A 22,689-nucleotide genomic window follows, 5' to 3' on the forward strand; every position below is an offset into this window, starting at 1 on the left:
CAACTCTGGGCTGGCCTACCCGTACCTAAGACAATCTGAGTGTGCCCTGAGAAAGAGATATGTGCAGCTCCTATCGGTATTTGTCGGCACATTCGGGCGGTGTTGCTGGATTTGTTTTAACTTGTTGAAGTGTCTTCTAGAACCGGGATACCGAGTCTGATCGGAATGTCTCGGGAGAAGGTTTATCCTTGGTTGACCGTGAGAGCTTGTCATGGGCTAAGTTGGGACCCCCTGCAGGGATTTGAACTTTCGAAAGCCGTGCCCGCGGTTATGGGCAGATGGGAATTTGTTAATGTCTGGTTGTAGATAACTTGAACCTTAACTTTATTAAAATGAATCAATTGTGTGTGTTACCGTGATGGTCTCTTCTCGGCGGAGTCCAGGAAGTGAACACGGTGTTGGAGTAATGCTTGTCGCAGGATGTTCTCTAGTTCTTCGTTCGCGCTTTGCCTTCTCTTCTCGCTCTCTTTTGCGAACAGGTTAGCCACCATAGATGCTAGTCGCTTGCTGCAGCTCCACATATTTACCTTGCCTTACCTATAAGCTTAAATAGTCTTGATCGCGAGGGTGCGAGATTGCTGAGTCCCTGTGGCTCACAGACTACTTCCAAACCAGATGCAGGGCCTGATGACTCTGTTCCAGATGACGCGCTTGAGCTCAAGTGGGAGTTCGACGAGGACTCACGCCGTTACTATGTGTCTTTCCTTGATGATCAGTAGTGGTGCCCAGTTGGGGCGATCGGGACCGTGTCGCATGTTGGGTTGATCTTTTATTTTGGCACCGTAGTCGGGCCATGAGTGATTGAATGATGTAATGCTATTTATGTACTTTGTTTGACGTGGCGAGTGTAAGCCAACTATGTACCTTCCCCTTTTATTATTTATATTACATGGGATGTTGTGAAGATTGCCTTACTTGCGACATTGCTTTCAATGCAGTTATGCCTCTAAGTCGTGCTTCGACACGTAGGAGATATAGCCGCATCGAGGGCGTTTCAATATTCTTGGAGATCTATTTTTGTGGTGTGTTTGTTGGGACCCGATGAATTGTGGTTTTCTGATCAGATTATCTATGAATATTATTTGAGTGAACACTTTTATGCATGACTGTTATAGCTTTGTATTTCTCTCTGGTCTATCTATTGGTTTGACCAACTAGATTGATTTATCTTGCAATGGAGAGGTGCTTTGTGATGGATTTGATCTTGTGTTTCTCAATCCTAGTGAAAGAAAGGGACATGACATGTATTTGTACCATTGTCATTAAGGATAAAAATATGGGGTTTATTCATATAAATTGAGTTTACTTTGTCTACATCATGTCATCTTGCTTAAGGCGTTACTCCGTTCTTTATGAACTTAATGCTCTAGATGCATGCTGGATAGCGGTCAATGAGTGGAGTAATAGTGGTAGATGCAGGCAAGAGTCGGTCTACTTGTCTCGGATGTGATGCATGTATACATGATCATTGCCTTGTATATCGTCATAATTATTCGCTTTTCTATCAGTTTCCCAACAGTAATTTGTTTACCCACCGTATGCTATGTTCAAGAGAGAAGCCTCTAGTGAAAACTATGGGCCCCGTGTCAATTTTAATCCTATATTAAAATCCAAAAATACCTTGCTGCAATTTATTTACTTTTATTTTATTTTGCGCTTTTCCTTATCTATCTATCACTTCCATATTTGATCCTTGCAATTAACTGCCAAGGGATCGACAACCCCTTGTTTGCGTTGGGTGCAAGTATTGATTATTTTGTGTATATGTATTGCTAACGAGGTGTTGCATGGTTCTCCTACTAGATTGATAACCTTGGTTCTTAACTGAGGGAACTACTTATCTCTATTTTACTGCATCATCCTCTCCTCTTCGAGGAAATCCGAACGTAGCTCACAAGTAGCACTCGTCTGTGAGGTATAGCTTCAAGTGTTGCCCATTCGTGATCCAGGGTCCATCTTTCCTTCCTTTTAACCAAACAGCCATGGGGTTATATACTTCTTCTATCTCATAAGGCCCTTCCCAACGGGACCTGAGTTTCCCTAGAAACAACTTGAGACAAGCATTAAATAGGAGGATAATGTCCCCTGCAATGGAAGTTTGTTTCAGTATCTTATGATTATGCCACATCTTAACCTTTTCTTTAAACAACTTGGCACTATCGTAAGCACTATTATGAAGCTCTCCTAAAGCATGTATATCCAGTAACCTCTTCTCTCGTGCTTCTTTAAAATTGAAATTGATATTCTTGATTGCCCAATAAGCCTTATGTTCTAGCTCTAAAGGTAAATGACAAGTCTTGCCATACACCATTTTGTATGGCGACATTCCCATGGGGTTCTTGTAAGCGGTGCGGTAGGCCCATACTGTTTCATTTAGCTTCCCTGCCCAGTCCTTTCTGGACTTTTGCACCGTCTTCTGCAATATCGTCTTTACCTCCCGGTTTGAGAGTTCCACTTGACCACTAGTCTGAGTGGTGAACCTATTCGGTGAGTTACTCCATACTTATGGGGTACTCTCACTACTAGGAAAAGGCTAATTAGTGGCGCACCTGTTTTTGCCATTAATGGCGCACTACAGGTGCGCCACTATTATCACGCCATTAGTAACAAAATAGTAATGGTGCACCTATAGTGCACCATTACTATGCCTATCTGGTGCGCCATTACTATCTGACTTAGTAATGGCGCACCACATAGAAGTGCGCCTTTACTAACAATTTTTTTCAATTTTTTTTAAAAAAATTCAAATTTTTTTAATTTTTTCCTTAATCTCGGATCACTATGGCTTAATCTCAGGTCAATAAGCTTAATCTCAATATCGTCTTTACCTCCCGGTTTGAGAGTTCCACTTGACCACTAGTCTGAGTGGTGAACCTATTCGGTGAGTTACTCCATACTTATGGGGTACTCTCACTACTAGGAAAAGGCTAATTAGTGGCGCACCTGTTTTTGCCATTAATGGCGCACTACAGGTGCGCCACTATTATCACGCCATTAGTAACAAAATAGTAATGGTGCACCTATAGTGCACCATTACTATGCCTATCTGGTGTGCCATTACTATCTGACTTAGTAATGGCGCACCACATAGAAGTGCGCCTTTACTAACAATTTTTTTCAATTTTCTTTAAAAAAATTCAAATTTTTTTCATTTTTTCCTTAATCTCGGATCACTATGGCTTAATCTCAGGTCAATAAGCTTAATCTCAAGTCAAATCGCACTCCGTGGTCAAACTTCCCAGAAGGTCACCCATCCTCACACTTCTCCAGCCCGAGCACACTTAACTTTGCAGTTTTATCCAACCCCAGCACCAGCTCACTTCACACGCACTTGTTGATATATCTATCATATCAATCCTATTAAACCTTGTTGATGTCTAGGAGTTTGTTCATGTTCATGAGTGTGATGAAATTTTGAAAAAAAAATATTTCAAACTTCCCGGTCATATTAAGTATCATATTTTGAAAAAAAAATCCAAAAAAAAATTTGGTAACCAACTTTTTTTTGTTACTAGTGGCGCACCTAGCAAATGGTGCGCCACTAGTAAGTTTGAATTTTTTTTCATTTTCCCCCCTCTCGATCTTAAAAGCCCCATATCTTTCGTTCTGTTAGGTTTTGGGGGATTTTGAAGATGTTGAACGAGGATCCCCCCGTTCAATTCGTATGTAACTTTTCGAGTAGATGATATTTCATATAAAAACTTTTTAATCTGAGTTCGTATGCAAAAGTTATACCCATTTTACTAAATTCCAGAGAGATTTTGTAAATAAAGTCGAAATTCATATTTGTAAATTTTTCCAACAACTAGACCACATATCACATGGGAAACTTATTTTCTTTTATTTTTTAAAAAACTGAAAAGGCGGTCCACGGGGGGGGGGGGTGCATTTAGCACCAGGGTTACTAATGGCGCACCTGGTGTGTGGTGTGCCATTAGTAGTTTTGAAAAAAAATAAAAAAAATTGTTAGTATTGGCGCACCATGGGATAGTGCGCCATTACTAGTTGGCGCATTGTCCACTGGTGCGCCATTACTAACAATTTTTTTTATTTTTTTTAAAACTACTAATGGCGCACGGTGGGTGTGGTGCGCCATTACTATGTCAACTAGTAATGGCGCACTATCCCCTAGTGCGCCACTGCTAACAATTTTTTTTCAAAACTACTAATGGCGCACCACACACCTGGTGCGCCATTAGTAATATGTCAATAATGGCGCACCCCATACATGGTGCGCCATTAATGTCCATATTAGCTATAGCCCTTTTCCTAGTAGTGTCTATTGAAAATTCCCCGTATAAAATGAGATCCGCCGTCAGTAATAAGAACCTTAGGAACTCCGAACCTGGGTAATATGATGTCCTTTATCATCTTCAGTGAAGTAGTCGCGTCTGCATGTTTGGTTGGTATGGCTTCAACCCACTTGGTAACATAGTCTACAGCCACAAGAACATGAGTATACCCATATGAAACGGGGAAAGGTCCCAAATAGTCCAATCACCAAACATCAAAGGGTTCACAGACTGGACTATAATTCATGGGTATTTCTTGTCTTCTACCTATATTACCTGTGCATTGACATGCATCACAATTTTTAACAAACCTATGTGCATCTTTAAAGAGAGTTATCTAGTAGAATCTCGACAAAAGAACCTTGGCGGCGGCTCTCTCACCAACATGATATCCTGCATACGGACTGCTATGACAACTTTTAAGTATAGCATTATCACATGTTTTGGAACACAATGCCTAATCATGTCATCCGGCCCATGCTGATAAAGAAAGGGGTCATCCCCGAAATAATACTTTCAGGTCACTGAAGAACTTTTTCCTATAATGATAATTCATAACAGGTGGCATGTACTTTCCTGCAAGAAAGTTAGCATAATCTTCAAACCACGGTTATATCTCTTTTTTATCATAGCCAAGCTATCACCTGGAAAGGATTCATTTATGGGAACTGGATCATAAGGTATATTTTCCCTGCGTGATAGGTGGTCTGCTATTGTATTGTCTTCTCCTTTGTAGTCTACTATCTGCAAATCAAATTGCTAAAGTAGTAATATCCATCGAATCAATCTACGCTAAGCGTCCTTCTTTGCAAGAAGGTAACGCAAGGAGCAATAATCCATATGAAAAATCACTTTTGAACTTATAATATAAGATTGGAATTTATGACAAGCAAAGACAATAGAAAGTAATTCTTTCTCGGTGGTAGCTAAATGTGTTTGATCTTTATCCACGATCCTGCTAGCATAAAAGACCACATTAAGTTTTTTTATCATCTCGTTGTCCCAAGACAGCTTCGACGGCGTAATTGCTAGTGTCACACATAATCTCAAAGGGTTCATCCCACTTCGGGGGTTGGGTGATAGGAGCTGTGATTAAATCATCCCTCAACTTCTCATAGGCTTGCATACAATTCTTGTCAAAAGAACAAGGCACATCCTTATGCAAAAGGTCAGTCAAAGGATTTGATATTTTGGAGAAATCTTTAATGAACCTTCTATAGAAACTAGCGTGTCCCATAAAAGTGTGCATACCTTTTACATCTTGGGGGTAAGGTAAATTTTCTATTACCACAATTCTTTCTTGATCTATCTTGATGCTCTTCCTTGATACTATGCACCCCAACACTACCCCCTCTGTGACCATGAAGTGGCTCTTTTCCCAATTCAACATGAAACATGTTTCTTCACACCTCTGCAAAACCTTCATAAGATTATAGAGACAATTAACAAAGGAGGTACCTTGGACAAAAAATTGTCCATAAATACCTCGACAATTTTCTCAACGAAGTCAGAGAAAATTCTAGAAATGCATTTTTGAAATGGCGGTGGTCTGTTACATAAACCAAATGGCATCCGACAGTATGTGTATGTGTCGTACGGGCAAGTGAAGGTAGTCTTTTCTTGGTACTCGGGTCGGATAGGTATTTGCGAGAATCTAGAATATCCATTGTTGGGGTAATAATAAGACATGGGTGATTAGTACCCTAACTTATGCATAGACAATAGTAGCCTTCCCAATGGCGAGAGCTTGCCGGAGAATGGCTCTCACCAAGATACTAGACTTATCTCACAAGACTGTGAAGAAGACCTCCAGGCAGGTCATACAGAAGTACTAAGATAGTACTGAAGATCAAGCATCAAGTTGCCGGCAAGCTACATATCGGCAAGTGAAGGCCTGGCAAGATCCGTGTTGGCAAGAACCCACTATCTCTCCACCGCTCCACCTTAGCAACCAGCTAGTCGCTTGTCAATCGGTGTCGAGCGGACAGGTGGTTAGGTGAGGCTTGTCGGGGCACATGTCAGCACGCCGCCGAAGACCAACTTTATAGCCACCCGACCCAGAGGCATGCGAAGGAATAGGAGGTAGTTGGGTGAACGACGCAGAAGGAGAGACGCATCCTTGCCGGAGCTCACCCCAGCATGACACTTCATGGTGCATTTAATGCTTTTGTCCAAATCAGGCAAGGTTAGGTATGATAGCATTGTAGCCACTATTCACAACATGCAATTACTGTCTTGCCATTGTGGTGACCCCTTGATGTATAAAAGGAGACCCATGGATACCTTTACAAAGGTCGACACTTTTCTCAATTATGCGTAGTAGTTGCACTTCCCGTGCACCTTGCCAGCAAGCTGCGCACCTTTGTAACTTGAGCTCATACACGAATCAATCCAACAAAGTAGGAGTAGGGTTTTACGCCTCACGGTGGCCCAAACCTGGGTAAACTCTATGTGTTGATTGATGGATCTGCTCTTTGTGTTCATTGATCCCCATAGTCGAACCACAAAGGGGCCTTTGCCAGTCCCATATATTGTTGTACCTCGACATCTTTGGTGCGCCAGGTAGGGGGGTCGCATGCACAAACCTGCTCCAGCAGTCTACGCGTCAGGTTCATCATCTTCACCGTCCATGGCACCCAAGATGAAGGGTGCGGCGACCGGTGCTCAGCCTAGGTCCAAGCTTCCATCGTGCATGCCTATGGGTGATGGTGGCAGAGGCGGCGGCGGGGGTAGAGACGGTGAGCAACATCCTCTGGCGATCCTAGTCGGGCAAGTGGCATCATTCGGAGTGGGGCAAACAAAAAGCCAGTCGCTGCCATGTCCAAAGGTTGAGCTGCAAATCCTAGGATGGCGTTGTGGCCTGCGAGGATGGCACACACAGACGTCCAAGAATTCCACGCTAGCGCATACCGCGGGTATCGCAAGATGGGCCGCGACACTAGCATCGCAACGTTGGCGGCTCCGGACGTCTCCACGACAAGACCCTGGTGCATGATTCCTAAGATGCTCGTGGGCAACCCCACCCTTGTATAACCCTACCCTCTTCATCATCTTGAGGTTCCTCTTGATATGGCTTGCTTAAGATAGAAGAAAATGGGAACTTAATCATTTCATCTCCTCACTTCATGGAGATAGACTTCTTCTTGATGTGTGCTCCTACAACATATAGAAAAGTGGTTCCAAAAACAATAGGGCAATCTTTATCCTCCAAGATCATTAGCACATAAATATCAATGGGATAAATGAGTGAATCTATTATAATATTAACATCTTTAAGGATGCCATATAGTTTCCTATCGGTTTTATCTACAAGCCTAATGACAACATCAATGTGCTCAAGCGTACAGGGAGAAATCTCCTCATAGATTTTTGAATATAGAGTGTAAGGAATAATATTGTCTGGAGAACCAGGGTCACATAACCCGAAATAAGCACTACAAAAAATACACTTCCGTGATGATACATGACTGTCACAGTAGGTCACATTTGTTGGCATGCATGTACATCCATGATGATTTTATGACAGAATCAAGATAGCCATACCTATGATGTCATAGAAGTGTTCCATGAAATTACCAAAATTATCATCACAGAAGTGTCCACTTCCATGACTATAAATGGAGCGTCATGGAAGTGCTTTCGTCAAGGGTAAACGATACATGCCATCCACCGTAACGGGTCGTCGTTAAGCTATCGGGTTCCGGTTTGGATCCGATAACCCGTTAACAGTCCAGACCAATGGGGATTTTCCACATGTAAAATAATCATTGGATGGAGGAAACACGTGTCTGCTCCTCGGTGGGCCAGATGTCCTATGTCCAATGGAGGAGACATGCATATGACACGTCGACGTAGGGCCCAACAAAGGCCCATATAGGTTAAAAAGGTTGGCCCAGTCAAAGGCTCGTAGTACTTACTTAGGTACTAGTGGGCCAGCCCAATAACGACATGTTTAAACATGGCCCATTTACGGCTCGAACCCAGATCTGGCCCGTTAATTGTTCACCGAATATTTGGGCCTAATTACACTACTGGAATCAGCTACTTTGCCATCTGCCAGCTCTTTGTCGTTAGCTAGCAGACGGCAAAGAAGCTCTTTGCCATCAGCTACCCAAAAGCAGACGGCAAAGAACTAGCTTATGGCAAAGACCTTCTTTGCCATCAGCTAGTTCTTTGCCGTCCGCTAGCAGACGGCAAAGATTATTTGTCGTCGGCTAGCAGACGGCAAAGAGGAAGGGGGCCCCACTGACGAGCTCCTTAAAAAAACATAACGGCCCCCCTCTTTGCCGTCTGCTAGCGGACGGCAAAGAGCCAAAAAGCGGACGGCAAAGGGGTGTGGACGGCAAAGATTTAACATATCTAACGGCTGCGCCCCACCCTGCCCCTCTCTCTCTATTTCTCTCCCTCTTCACACGCGCGCCGCCGCCCCCACGACTGCTGCCGCCCCGTCGCCCCACCACCCCGCCGCCCCACCGGCCCCCCACCCCGGTGCCACCGCGGCCCCGTCGCCCCCGCCGCCCTATCGTCTCGGCGCCATCGCGCCCCAGCCCCCCGGCGCCCCGGCCCCCCCGCGCCCCACCGCCCCTCCCCCGCCCCCGCGCCACTGCCCGGCGCCCGCCCCACCCCGGCGCCCCCCGGCCCCCGCCGCCCCGCCCCCGCCCCCCCCCCCCCGCGCCCCCCGCCCCAGGCCGCCCCGCCCCGCCTCCTCCGCCGCCCAGGCCGCCCCGCCCCCCTCCTCCACCCAGGTGAGCTCTCTGCCTCCTTTATTTTTCCTTTTTTCTTTTAGTTAGTATGTTTAGTAGTTAGTTTCGGTTTTAGTTATAGTAGTTTTAGGTTTAGGTTTAGTTTTCGGTTTAGATTTTAGTTTTTCCTCTAGTTTTTAGTTTTAGGTTTATGTTTTAGTTTTAGATTTAGTTTTAATTTTAGTTTTAGTTTTAGATTTAGTTAGTTTTAGTGTTTATAGGTTTAGTTTAGTTTTAGGAAAAGAAGAGAAGAAAAAATAGGAGGAGGAGGAGAAGAAGAAGAGGAAAAAAGGAAGGAAAGAAGAGGAGGAAGAAGAATAAAAAGAAGAAGAGGAGAGGAAGAAGAAGAAAAGAAAAAAGGAGAAAGGAAGAAAGAAGAAAAGGAAGAAAGGAAGAGGAAGAAGAAAAGGAAAGGAAAAGAGGAGAAAAGAAGAAAAGAGAGAAGAGGAAGAAGAAGAAATGAAAAAAGGAAAAAAACCCGACCCGACACGGCACCCCGACCCCGACACGCACCCCGACCCCGAACCCCGGCCCCGACCCCGACCCCGACCGACACCCCGACCCCGACACCCGCACCCCGACCCCGACACCCGCGCCCCGAGCCTCCCGACACCCCGACCCCGAGCCTACCGCGACACCCCGACCCCGACACACGACAACTGACCCCCTGACCCCGACACCCCGACCACGACACGACACCCCGACCCTGAAACAGCACCCCGACCCCGACACGGCACCCCGACACCGACACGACACCTCGACCCCGAAACAGCACCCCGACCCCGACATGGCACCCCGACACTGACACTACACCCCGACCCCCGACACCTCCCGAAAAGGTGTTCTTTGTCCTTCCAGAGGCCGACGGGGTCATATATTTGTGAATTATTAGTTAGGTCATATATTTTTCGATTTTGTTATGAAAAACATCATATATAATTGTGTTGATCGGGTAGTTTTAAATGTGCAGTTGTTTCATCGCTGCGAGGTTTGGTGTTCGACGACCTCGCTGTGCGTTTGACGAGCTCTGCCCCTTCGTTCGTGGGTGAGCACAAATGACATGTCCTCCTCCCCCATTAATTATTTGATCTATTCCGATGAAACTTGATAGCTAGCTATATATGTGTCTTGAATCATCAGTATGCGTAACCAATATGCGTCTCCCGTTCGAAAGCGTCATAGTTATAAATATGCATGCATTTGCATATTTATAACCTTGATTCTTTCGAATTGTCCAATGCTATCCATGGACAGCCCGAGTATGTGTAGATTGGGTTCTTTTTCCCATATGCTTTGCTCCGGATCCGACGCATAAATTTCGTCAGTGCCTCCCCTGTTGTTCTCCGGGTACACATCCTCTCTGTTTATTGTAGAGACGTGTATCAGGAGAACAGCGGGGAGGTGCTGCCGAAATTTTGCGTCGGATCCGGAGCATAGCATGGGAAAATGAACCCAATCTACACATACACGGGTGCGATTAGGACCTATCATTACCTATTAGAGTGTAGGTTGCATGGACGTAATAAAATTGACAAAGTAGATCAACTGATGAATATATACATGGTGAATTACATATATAATTGTTGTGTGTCTAGTAGCTCTGAAAGTCAAGATGAGTGATCGTGTGTCGATGTATACCGGTCACACTGGTCAGAACAAATGGAGCGCTGAATGGTTCACAAAAACCAAGGGGTTTATGCAAGCCGCATTTGCAAATGGCCAGAAGAAAACCTGGTGCCCCTGTTTCCGGTGCGGCAATTGGGAAAATAGGACAGAGGCTGAAATGGGCAAACACCTGCAGAAGAGTGGTTTTACGCCCAATTATACGGTGTGGACATTTCATGGTGAGTCTGCCCAACGTGACCGAGCTGAGGTGGATCGTCGTCGCACCGACGAGCATGGTACCGGGATGGAAAACATGGTGCAAGACTATGATGATGCTCGGGATTCGGACGAGGAGATGGAGGAATCTGCAAAGGCCTTCAATGAAATGTTGGAGTCTTCAAAACGTCCGCTCCACGAGCACACTGAGCTTTGTCAGTTGGATGCCATCTCACAAGTAATGGCTCTGAAGGCTCAGTTAAACTTGGGCAGAGAATGCTATGATGCAATTATGACAGTATTTGGACGCTTTCTACCCAAAGGCCATGTAATGCCTGCAAACCTGTACCAGTCAGACAAAATCCTCCGTGCACTGAAGATGCCCTATGAGAAGATACATGCCTGTGAGAAAGGATGTGCCTTATTTAGGTTTGACTATGCGGACTTGAACTATTGTCCCATTTACAAGTCTTCCGGGTATATTGTGGTAGACAACGGTATGGGTGAGAAGACACAGACCAAAATCCCCGTTAGTGTTCTTCGGTATATGCCAATCGTACCAAGACTTCAACGTCTTTTCATGGTCGAAGAGACGGCCAGACAGATGACATGGCACAAAACAGGCAAAAGAACCAAACTAGATGCAGATGGGAATCTGAAGATGGTACACACATCGGATGGTGTTGCATGGAAAAAGTTTGATGAATTACATGCTGACAAAGTGGCAGATCCGAGGCATCCTCGAGTCGGCATCAGCATGGATGGGTTCAGTGTGTTTGGTATGACGGCAACCCAATACAGTTGTTGGCCCGTATTTGTCTTTCCACTCAATCTCCCCCCCCCCCCCGGACAGATTATGCAAAGAAAGAACATTTTCCTGATGTTGACAATTCCAGGGCCCAACTATCTGGGGAAAAATATGAATGTGTACATGCAGTCGCTTAAGGACGAATTGCAAGAAGCCTGGGATAATGGGTTCAAGACATACGACGCCTATAGCAAACGGAACTTCATAATGCGTGTCTGGTACATGTACTCGATGCATGACTTGCCGGCGTATGCGCTATTCGTTGGCTGGTGTGTGCATGGAAGGTTCCCATGCCCCACATGCAAGGGAGCTCTTGAGTTTCGTTGGCTTCAGGCCGGTCGCAAGTTTTCTTGCTTCGACATGCATAGATAGTTCCTGGATCCTCGCCATAAGTTCAGGAAAGACAAGAAGAACTTCATCAGAGGTAGAGATGTCAAAAACACTGCACCACCTGCATTGACAGGCCAACAGACCCTGGATCAGTTAAACGCTCTCGAGCAAGATCCACGGCATCCAAGGTACTTCAAGGGGTATAATACTAAGCACGCGTGGACTCACAAAACATGCTTATGGGATCTGCCTTACTTCAAAGACCTCCTTTGCCCACACAACATCCACGTGATGCACACTGAGAAGAATATCGCCGAGGCACTTTTTGGTACATTGTTCGGCATAGATGGGAAGTCAAAGGATAATACTAAGGCTAGACTCGATCTGGAGGCGCTATGTGATAGGCCGTTACAAAACATGAAAGAATCGAAAGGAAAGCAGAACTGGACGAAGCCAAAGGCATGGTTCAATCTTGGAAGGCCAGCTATGAGGGAAATTATCTTGTGGGTGCAACAGCAGTTGATGTTCCCCGATGGGTATGCAGCGAATCTAAAGTGGGGAGCGAATCTTGATAAATTGAAGATATTTGGTCTCAAGAGTCATGATTGGCACATATGGATTGAGCGGGTAATGCCGGTGATGTTGCGTGGCTTCATCCCTGAGGATGAATGGCTAGTACTGGCAGAACTCACCTATTTCTTCTGTGTTCTTTGTGCGAAAGAACTATCGCCTGGCGTGCTAGAAGAAATGGAAGAGTTGGTGCCGGAGTTGATCTGCAAGTTAGAGAAGATCTTTCCATCGGGCTTCTTTAATCCAATGCAGCATTTGATTTTGCATCTCCTGACCGAGGCAAGATTGGGGGGCCCGTGCAAAATCGTTGGTGCTACCCAACTGAGAGGATGCAGAAGATGCTTTGAGAAAAATGTAAAAATAAACGTAGAATTGAAGCATCGATGGCTGAGGCATTCATCACAGAGGAGGCGGCAAACTTCATAACAGCACACTACGAAGCCAAAAATCGTCATTTGCATAATCCGAAGCCTTGGTACAATGCTGACGACCCTAAAAAGGGTGGATCCAACCTCAGCCTATTCAAAGGGAATATCGCACCAGCTAGTGTTTCACATCCAGTATCTTTGGATAACGAAGAATGGCGGACCATTTCGTTGTATATCTTCAACAACCTGATAGAAGTGCGGCCGTACATCAAGTAAGTTCTCGGTACATTGTTTCGCAACTTCTATTTCCTTTGAACTGCTCTTATTCCTGGATATGTCATACAGTCGATACGGCGCCATATTCTCGTATGGAGCGGAGATCCAAAAAGATTTCGTCAAAGAGTATGAGCTTCTCGCAAAGCAAGGAGACGGCTATCCCGGTTTCATCTCTTGGTTCAAACAAACGGTAATTTCTATTAGACAATTTCATTTCATTCGCTAATTTGTGCGTAATGCAACAATCCTTTCATATTAAACTTGTACGCTAATTCAGAGTCTATGGACGCCGAATTGAGACAAGTCGCTAATGGTTTTGACTATAAGGTCCGTTCATTTGACAAGTACGACATCAACGGGTATCGCTTTCGTACATATGGCAAAGAGCTATCTATGGCCGACCGAAAGTCTACAAATTGTTGTGTATCTGCTATCGGCGAAGGAGGTACCGAGTATTATGGGAGAGTTGAAGCAATTTATGAACTTCTGTTCTATGGTGAAAACCCACCGAATGTCGTAGTCTTCAAATGTTATTGGTTTCAGCCAAAGGAGACTAGAAGGACTCATGAACATATAGGGCTAGTTGAAATCAACCAAAGCACCCATTTAGATGTTCCTAATGTCTATATTACGGCTCAACAGGCGACCCAAGTATTCTATCTACCATGGGCCTGCCAAACTAATCCAAATCTGAAAGGTTGGGATGTCCTTTATGAAGTGCTGCCACGTGCTAGACTTTCTCCCCCAAAGGAAGACGATTATGAACCTCACATTAACCCAAACACGTATGAAGGAGAATTCTTCCAAGAGACATGTCTTTCCAAAAAGCGTTTCACGAACCGCTATACTTCACCCCAAAACATTGAAGTAGACAGCGACAGTGAATCCGACATCACCCCAGAGGAGGAACAAGAAGATCTGGAACAAGAAGAGGTTACTGCCGCGGATGACCTATCAATGCTTGACCGATTACGTCAAGGTGGCCTTGCACATGTTGATGCCAATGAATCCTATGAGCCCATCATTGATTATAGTGATGATGATGATTATGCATTTATTGATGATACTGATCGAGATTATTAGTAGTGTCAAGTATTCAATTTTTTTATGTTGTACTTGATGATGATACACTTCAGTGATATATATTATTATTCATGTCGGTGCTTTTTTTTATGTTGTACTAATTTCGTTTATTCTTTGTCATGGCAGGTGTTGAAAGATGGTGGGCGCTGTTCGGGAGCGCACCGAGGCCCCTTCTTCGTCGGCGCGTGGTGCGAGGTCTTCCATTCCACACGCACCTCTCCGCCGAGCATTGCTGGACAGTATGGCGACACCGCCGTGCCCTTCTTCGTCAACCGCGGTGCCCAGCAGGGGACGAGGTAAGAAGAAGAGAGGAGGTGGAGCACGTGGTCGCAGGAGAGGAGGTAGGGTGACTCTTACGGTGCCTTCCTCGCCGCCGCCCCCAGCTGTTTCACCCGAGCACGTGACTGCTAGGGTGGACTCGTCTGAGGAGGAGGCTACACGGACTCTGGTCCACGGGCCTCCGGTCCACGGGCCTTCAGTCCATGGGTCTTCGGCCCACGAGCCTCGGGTCGACGGGCCTTCGGCCCACGAGAGTTGGGCCCACGAGACCCCGGAGGAGCACACGTCTGGATGGGGTACCTGGTCGGGTCGGCTTGAGGAGCCGAGTGGCCATGCTGATGATGGCGGGCAGCCGAGTGGCCATGCCGACTGATTTTGAGGAGGAGAGGGAGGAGGGGGGCAACGTCTACCAGTGTGGTGCTACATGGCTCCCGTCCGTGCCGGCGACCCACGAGAAGAGGTGGTTGACTTTCCCTGATGGGGAGAGGTAAGTGCATTTAATCTTTTTGTACCTTCTGCATTCACGTTTCTTCAAATAACTAATGCGTTGGCCTTGTCATGCTGCAGGGGTTGGGACCACCATGAAAGTGTCCGCCGGCCCAACTTCGTCCTTGGAGTTCTGATTCGGCAAAACTTCCTAGGGTTTGTCACGTTGCCTGGTGAGGGTCGGCTTCCAGAGGTTGGATTGAGTTGGGAGCACTACTTGGCTGCCCCGGCCCCACCAGGTGAGATTATCGATGGTGTCTTGTGCAAGACGAGGGCAGACGTGGTGATCAGAAAGTTCTGGGTAATTTCTCCTTTACACAATTAAAAATCTTCAACTAGCTAGTTATTAATTGTACTAATCAATATTGTCTCATTTGATTGCAGACATTCTACAGGTGTGAGGAGGGATACGAGGAGGAGGCGGCAGATGTTATCGACAAGGAGTGCAGGCGCCTACTTCAGAACTTACGGCATGAGGCTTGGGTGCAGGCTGTTCGAGACTACTACGCCGAGCGTGGTATCAAGAAGCCCAAGCAGGAGTGCCGCGATAAGTTCTTGAGTAAGGAGCAGTACATGAAGGTAATTCTTAAGGCCTTGTACTTACTTCCTTCATTTAGTAATTCATAGCCGTAGCGCTCAAGTTTCTATTTGCTAACTTAGGCCCCTCCGAGATGGTGTGCGGATCGGATGGATTGTTGGGAGTGTTGGTCAATGCGTGGTGCTCAAAAGAATGGCGGGCCACCCACAACGAGGCCAAGGATAAACGTGCCCAAATGGAAGGTGTGCCACACCACCAAGGCAGCTCCAACTTATTTCAGTACGGGCGGAACTGGGTATGTGGTTTGCTTCATGATTCATGCAATTCATTCATCATGATAGCTTTAGCCCTTTAATTACTAATTTACTTTGTTTCTCTCTTTCAGGCACGCTACAATAAGGCGGATAAGGTGCCAGAGGTGTACGACCTGTATGCCATGGCCCACACTGGTCCTTACAAGAAAGTCAAGGCATTCTCTGCGTCTGACCTCGATGATCCAAAGAACTTCACCAACATCTCCGCCCAAGACAAGCTCGTGCAATATAGAGATCAGGGGAAGGCGAGGAAAGGGGAGGACTTTAACCCGAGCCAGGGTCCCATTGATACAGAGCTGCTGATGATATCTGGTGGCGGGAGGTCCCATGGCTCCATAGCCATGGGAGATGGACTTATCCGTTGTCCTAGCACTCTCCCGGAGATCAAGGCGCGCCAGTCGAGCTCCGCTCCTGAGATAAGGCCTCGTGAACGGCCAGTCCAACTCGCCTTCAAGGTTAGTTATCTTTCTCCATTACATTGTGTGCGCTTCCATCAATGATTACAAATGGTCATGTGAGTGGTGTTGCATGCTGCTATACAGAGTGGGAGAGATAGAACGGAGAAACTTCTGGCGGAGGCGGCAGAGAGGCAGCGGGAGTTGGAGGAGAGGACGACAAAGATGTTGGAGGAGGAGAGGGCACGGAATGACATGCAGGCAAGGGCCATGTACGAGCTCCTTGTCGTAAGTTTCTTCTGCAGATTACTTGCTAGTCTTAACATTTGAGTCTCATTACTAACTAGTATGACTCTGTTGCGAAAACCAAATATGCAGTCTGTGTGCGAGAAGTCCGGTCAGACCGCTCCGCCGATTAAGTGATTGCTCCTGGGAGCACGGTGAGTTTAATTTGAATGGACATTACTTGCTAGTCTTAACATTTGAGTGCCATAATGCTAACGATACATTGGAAATGATCTTTGGTGCAGCTTAACTCCAGAAACGCATCGCACGATCCTTCTCCAACTAGCGGCGCGAGCCAGCCCGCTCCTACACCTCCCTGATCACAGTAAGTTTCTCTAGTGTTTTGCTTAACAAATGCATAAAGACCTAGACTTAGCTTTATTTCCTCCAATATGCTTACCATAATGACCTAGAGTTAGCTTCTTTTCCTCCAAAATGACTTAATAAGCTTACTGACCTCATAAACCATCCATTTTACCTAAGTTAGCTCTAAAACGATATGTACTTAGCTTACTTATGTCAAAAATTGCATAATTAGCTTAGTTAGCTCATAAACGATCCATTTTACCTAAGTTAGCTCTAAGATGACTCATTTTACCTTAGTTAGCTTACAAGTGATCCAATTTATCCAAGTTAGCTCTAAAATGACCCATTTTACGTAGATTAGCTCCTAAATGATCCATTTTACCTACGTTAGCTTCAAAATGACCCATTTCACCTAGGTTAGCTCCAAAATGACCCATTTCACCTAAGTTAGCTCAAAAACGGTCCATTTCACCTTAGTTAGCTCAAAAACGTGGCATTTCACCTTAGTTGGCTCATAAACGACCCATTTCAACTAAGTTAGCTCCAAAATGATCCATTTCACCTAGGTTAGCTCATAAACGACCCATTTCACCTAGGTTAGCTCATAAACGACCCATTTCACCTATGTTAGCTCATAAACGACCCATTTCACCTACGTTAGCTCATAAACTACCCATTTCACCTAGGTTAGCTCATAAACGACCTATTTCACCTAGGTTAGCTCATAAACGACCCATTTCACCTAGGTTAGCTCATAAATGATCCATTTCACCTAGGTTAGCTCATAAACGATCCATTTCACCTAACTTAGCTCATAAATGATCCATTTCACCTAAGATAGTAAACGATCCATTTCACCTAAGTTAGCTCATAAACGATCCATTTCAACTAATTTAGCTCATAAATGATCCAGTTCACCTAAGTTAGCTAATAAATGGCATATACTTCTTCTTCTAGTCTTCTTCTTCTTCTATTCTTTTTCTTCTAGTCTAATTCTTCTTCTAGTCTTCTTTTTCTAACTTTCTTATTTGTCATTTTGCAGGTTTCATTCACTTCACGGAAGCCAGCTTGCTATGATGGATTGCTTGTTTTTTCCTTTGATGCACTTCTGGTATTCTGCTCGCTTGCTATGATGGAATTAACTTGCTATGATGAAACTAGATTGCTATGATGAAACTTTGCATGTTGTAATATGTAGGGATCGATGGAACTATGTGCAACCTACTATGTATGTATGGATGGATATATATGAGTTGGATATTTATTATGTTGGATATATATGTGCTGGATATTTATTGTAAAAGAGTCATGTGATATATTTGCTGTGATAATTGTTGGATATAAGAAAAACAGAATAAAAAAGAGGCAGTGCAGGCTCTTTGCCATCCGCGGCAGATGGCAAAGACCCCTCTGCCGTCGGTGGCAGACGGCAAAGGGGGCACGTGGCGCCCACCTGTGCTTCTTGAGAGATGGGCCATTTGGCAAATTTTCCTACCATGGCGGACGGCAAAGCTAAGCTGATGGCAAAGACTTCGCCTTTGCCGTCCGCCGTGGCAGACGGCAAAACACAGTGGGCGCTGACGCATTGCTGACGTCAACTGGCGGACGGCAAAGAGGCGCTCAAATTTGCCGTCAGCTGGCGGACGGCAAAGGCCGCCGTTAGCCGCCTAACGGACTAACGCTAGTATTTTGCCGTCCCTCCTCTTTGCCGTCCGCCGCTGTAGGCAAAGGACTCTTTGCCGTCCGCCATAAAAAGCAGACAGCAAAGGACCTGTTTGCCGACCTTGTCTTTGCCGTCCCTGTTTGCAGTTCGCCGCTGACGGCAAAGCCCTTTGCCGTCTGCCGTCAGTGCCTTTGCCGTCCGCCGTGGCTGACGGCAAAATACTAGATTCCTGTAGTGTTACAGCCCGGTGACATTTCGGCATGTTAGAGGCCCGATGTAGACATGGGCCCATTTCAGCCCGGTGTGTCTTTCGGCCTAGGAATGGCCCGTGCTGCCCATGGGCCATATATGCTCTAACGTGACATCCGGCCCACTAACGGCCCGTGATAAAGGTGGCAACAGTTCAGCCCATCGTGACTTTGGACATGTTAAAGGCCTGTCGTATAATTCGGCCCGTTGATGCATGTACTAAGCTTTCGGCCTCTTAAAGGCCCATGATATCAGTGGGCCAACTAAGGCCCGAGATATGTTTCAGCCTGGTAATGGCCCATCATATAACTGGGCCAAAAAGGCCCGGTCTACATTTCAGCCTGTTGAAGGCCCGTCGACGACTAGTGAAAATTGAGTCCCAACACGCATTTCGTCATGCTAAAGGCCCATGGTTTCTTCTGGGTCGTAACAGGCCAGCAAAATATTCAGCTTGTTAATGGCCCAAAGCTACATGGGCCCGGCTAAGCGTTGGGTCCACTAAAGGCCCAACTAAACTTTGGGCCGAATATAGGCCAGTGTAAGTTGTAGTCCTAGCGCAAAGTGTGAAGGCCCCAATGGCCTTCCAGGCCCAAGAAAGTTGTAGGATGGCCCAATTATGGCCCGCTCAAAAGTAGGCCCGTCAGAGGCGTATGTTTCGGCCCAATCGACTACATCAGATTTTTTTCAGATAGCGAATGATGGCAGTAACTAGTAGGAATTAAGAACAAACCTGCTCTATACAATAAAGAAATTACGGCGTAGTAAATTAGAATAAACATAAACTATACAATAAAGGATTTATGGTATAATACATCCATTGGGCATCGAAGTTCGCCACCAGTGCTCATAAAGCGCAACGAAGAAGCAGATTACAAAAATTGGGCACCATTGCAGTGTAACAAAATAATACTGAACCAAGACCACTTCCAAGATAGTTCAAGAAAGGTTAGCCTTGCGCGGGAACTGCTGTGCAAGCTACTGAGCAAGGTTGTGAGGCCGGCCTAGAATGTCGGTCATAGCTTCCAGGTGTAGTTGTTTGGCAATGAGGTTCTCATTGGTGTTCTCCACAATGTTTCTTAGAGATATGACTTCAAGTCGAAGTTGAGTTGCAGAATGCCATTCTGCTAGAACTTGGGACTGAAGAAGTCGAACTAATTTAGATAGTGAATTCTGTGAGCTTATCTAACTACTAGTCTCAAGTAACTTGAACACTGCATCAAGACAAGACTGTGGGGTTGTCTCACTATCTTCAAGATGTTTTGCCTTCTTTGGTGCAATATATGTTGGGTTTGTCTCACAGCCTTCAACAGACTTGTGCATTCCATCAGGCATACCACCCTGAAACAAGCAGAGAGATGACAGGTTTTGCACGTGTATAAACAAAGATGATAACTGTGATGTCAATTCCATCCAATTTCAAATTATAAAATAAAGAGTAAGTTCAAAATACCAATAGCATAATTTGGCATTGTTCATAATGCATGGAGCTTCACCACACTACTGGATTGCCATGTCAACATAACAAGCATAGATGAAGGGCAAACACAATCATTGTATCTATTTTGGTTAACGTGCATGGCATGTTGTTCATATCATCACCAACATCAGTAAGATAAAACAGGTGATGACAAGTTGCAAATGTGGGCTGCTTCACCACACACTGGATTATAGATCCACAAAAACAAGCATACCTATCGGGAGTATTGAGTAATGTGCATGGTATGAATAAGGAATTTGGTTTTACAAGTAAAACTTGGAACTTGCGGTTGTTGCGAACATGCATTTTGATAGAAACAGCAAACTAAACAGCAGTTAAGTAGTTGAGGATAAAGGCTTTGGAAGGACTGACTTACATTAATAGTTAACACCGGCTTTATAATGCCCTTCTCCATGTCAAGGGAAGGATAACTCAAGAATTTCAGCATAGAATCTTCTTCATAAGCATTGCATGTACTCTACACTTTCTAGAGAGTAATTATAGATATGATAATACTAGAAGGGATAAAGGATAATGAAGATAAGATGCAGATTGATGCTACATAATCAACTACAAATCCCTGGAAGTACAAGCATTACAAGACAAAATGTACTGACGAGAGCAATGGGCTACACTTCTGCACTGGCATTGTCTGTGTATTCAACTTTTTGGTAAGATTAAATATAGATCTGATATTTTTTAGTAAATGGTGGGCGAGGGAGATAAGATGCAGAATGCTACATAATGAACCAATCCCTCTTCCCATAATATAAGAGTGTTTTGAACACTGGTGTACTATACAAAACGTTCTTATATTATGGGACGGAGGGAGTAGTTGTTAATGTAAGTACAGTGATAGACGATGTTCAGTTCTTACAAGAGGACTGCAGAGCTAAACCTCTTCAAAAGCATTGGGTTGATTATGTAGGAGCCCATACGGATCTTATAATGTCCACCAAATGGACAATAACGAGGCTAACATGTGCAGTGATGCTACATAATCATCTAGCTATGAAAGTATGTATGGTCATACAGGGCAAGAGGTACTCACAAGAGCAATGCAGTGTGCAATATATATAGTTGCGAGATTCTGTGGTCCCTTGAGAATGAATGTTCTTCTACAAACAATTTTCATAGAAGTGAGACATTAAGGCACATGCAGAAATGTAGTTCAAATTGTGATGTGATACCATAGAGAGTACCTTACGCTGCAGACGAGACCAATGTGTAACAAGATTATTCCAGTCACTTTCTGGTAAATGTAGCACCAGAGACTTTATAGAAATTTCGCTTAGAGGCTTGCCATCGAAGTGAGCTTGCCTCAGGTAGGAACGATACTTCATCAACGAGTGCTTGAAAAGCGCAACCAACCCTTGCTTGTCTTGACAATCCAGTTTGGTCCTCGCCTATTTAAAAGAATGAAATCTTGTGTCTTCTGTCAGCGGAAACATATGCAGTGATTATCATGAATAACATTAGTACATTACTTACGCGTAACTTGCAGAGGAAGACTGGAAAATGTTTTGTGTCTGCGGTATAATCTTTCCGTGAAGGAAAGATGCGCACAAAGTTCCTGACAACAATATAAGCTTCGTCTTCTAAACTGGGAAGAAATGGAACAAGGGTCCTATTTGCTGCAATTGGGGCTCTCACTCGTTCGAAAAGGGATTTGGCAACTGGATTTGGTGTACTCTTTGTTGCAATGGGGGTTTTGCATCATAGCTGGTGCTATGTCAACTGGCATGATCATACTATTTGCTGCAGTTGGCGTCTGCTGAGTTGGGGGATCAGAGATGACCAGTGAAGTAGGGCTAGAGTCTGCTAGAGTTGGGGTCATGTTTTCTGGGTCAAATGATATTGCAACTACACCTACTGGGCTATTTGATTTATCAGGTGTCACTACCTTTTCCAAATACTTTGCTCGTGCTCCTCCGTGATTAGCAATCGCCCTCTTCCTTTTGAACATCTAATATACACAAGAACAACATTTGAATGGATAAATATGGTAGGATGACAGATGCAATATGTACTGAAAATGGATAGGCAAGGCGTATTCACATACACGATGTGTAAACTAAGCTAATGGCAGTGCAACAAAGTCGAAGCAATGAAAAGCATCAGTTGCTAGATATGTGCGACTAATATAACCTTGGAAAGTTACAGCAAGCACCTTGATGGGTGAATAAGATAGGGCATCTGCCTCTGACTCCTCCACTAGGGAGCTACATTGAATTAGGTCTCCCTCTAGCTCAAAATCACTGTTAGGATCATATTCTGAGCATGAATATGTAGCTAGAGAGCGTTTGCATTGCATTGCATCCAGACTTGATTTCAGTCCCATAATGCCAAGTTTGACAGCCATGGCATTGTTCTGCTTTATTCTTTTCATGCGCGCAAGCTCATAATA

The sequence above is a fragment of the Triticum urartu genome, chromosome 6, assembly GCF_003073215.2.
Source record: "Triticum urartu cultivar G1812 chromosome 6, Tu2.1, whole genome shotgun sequence".
Taxonomy (NCBI): domain Eukaryota; kingdom Viridiplantae; phylum Streptophyta; class Magnoliopsida; order Poales; family Poaceae; genus Triticum; species Triticum urartu.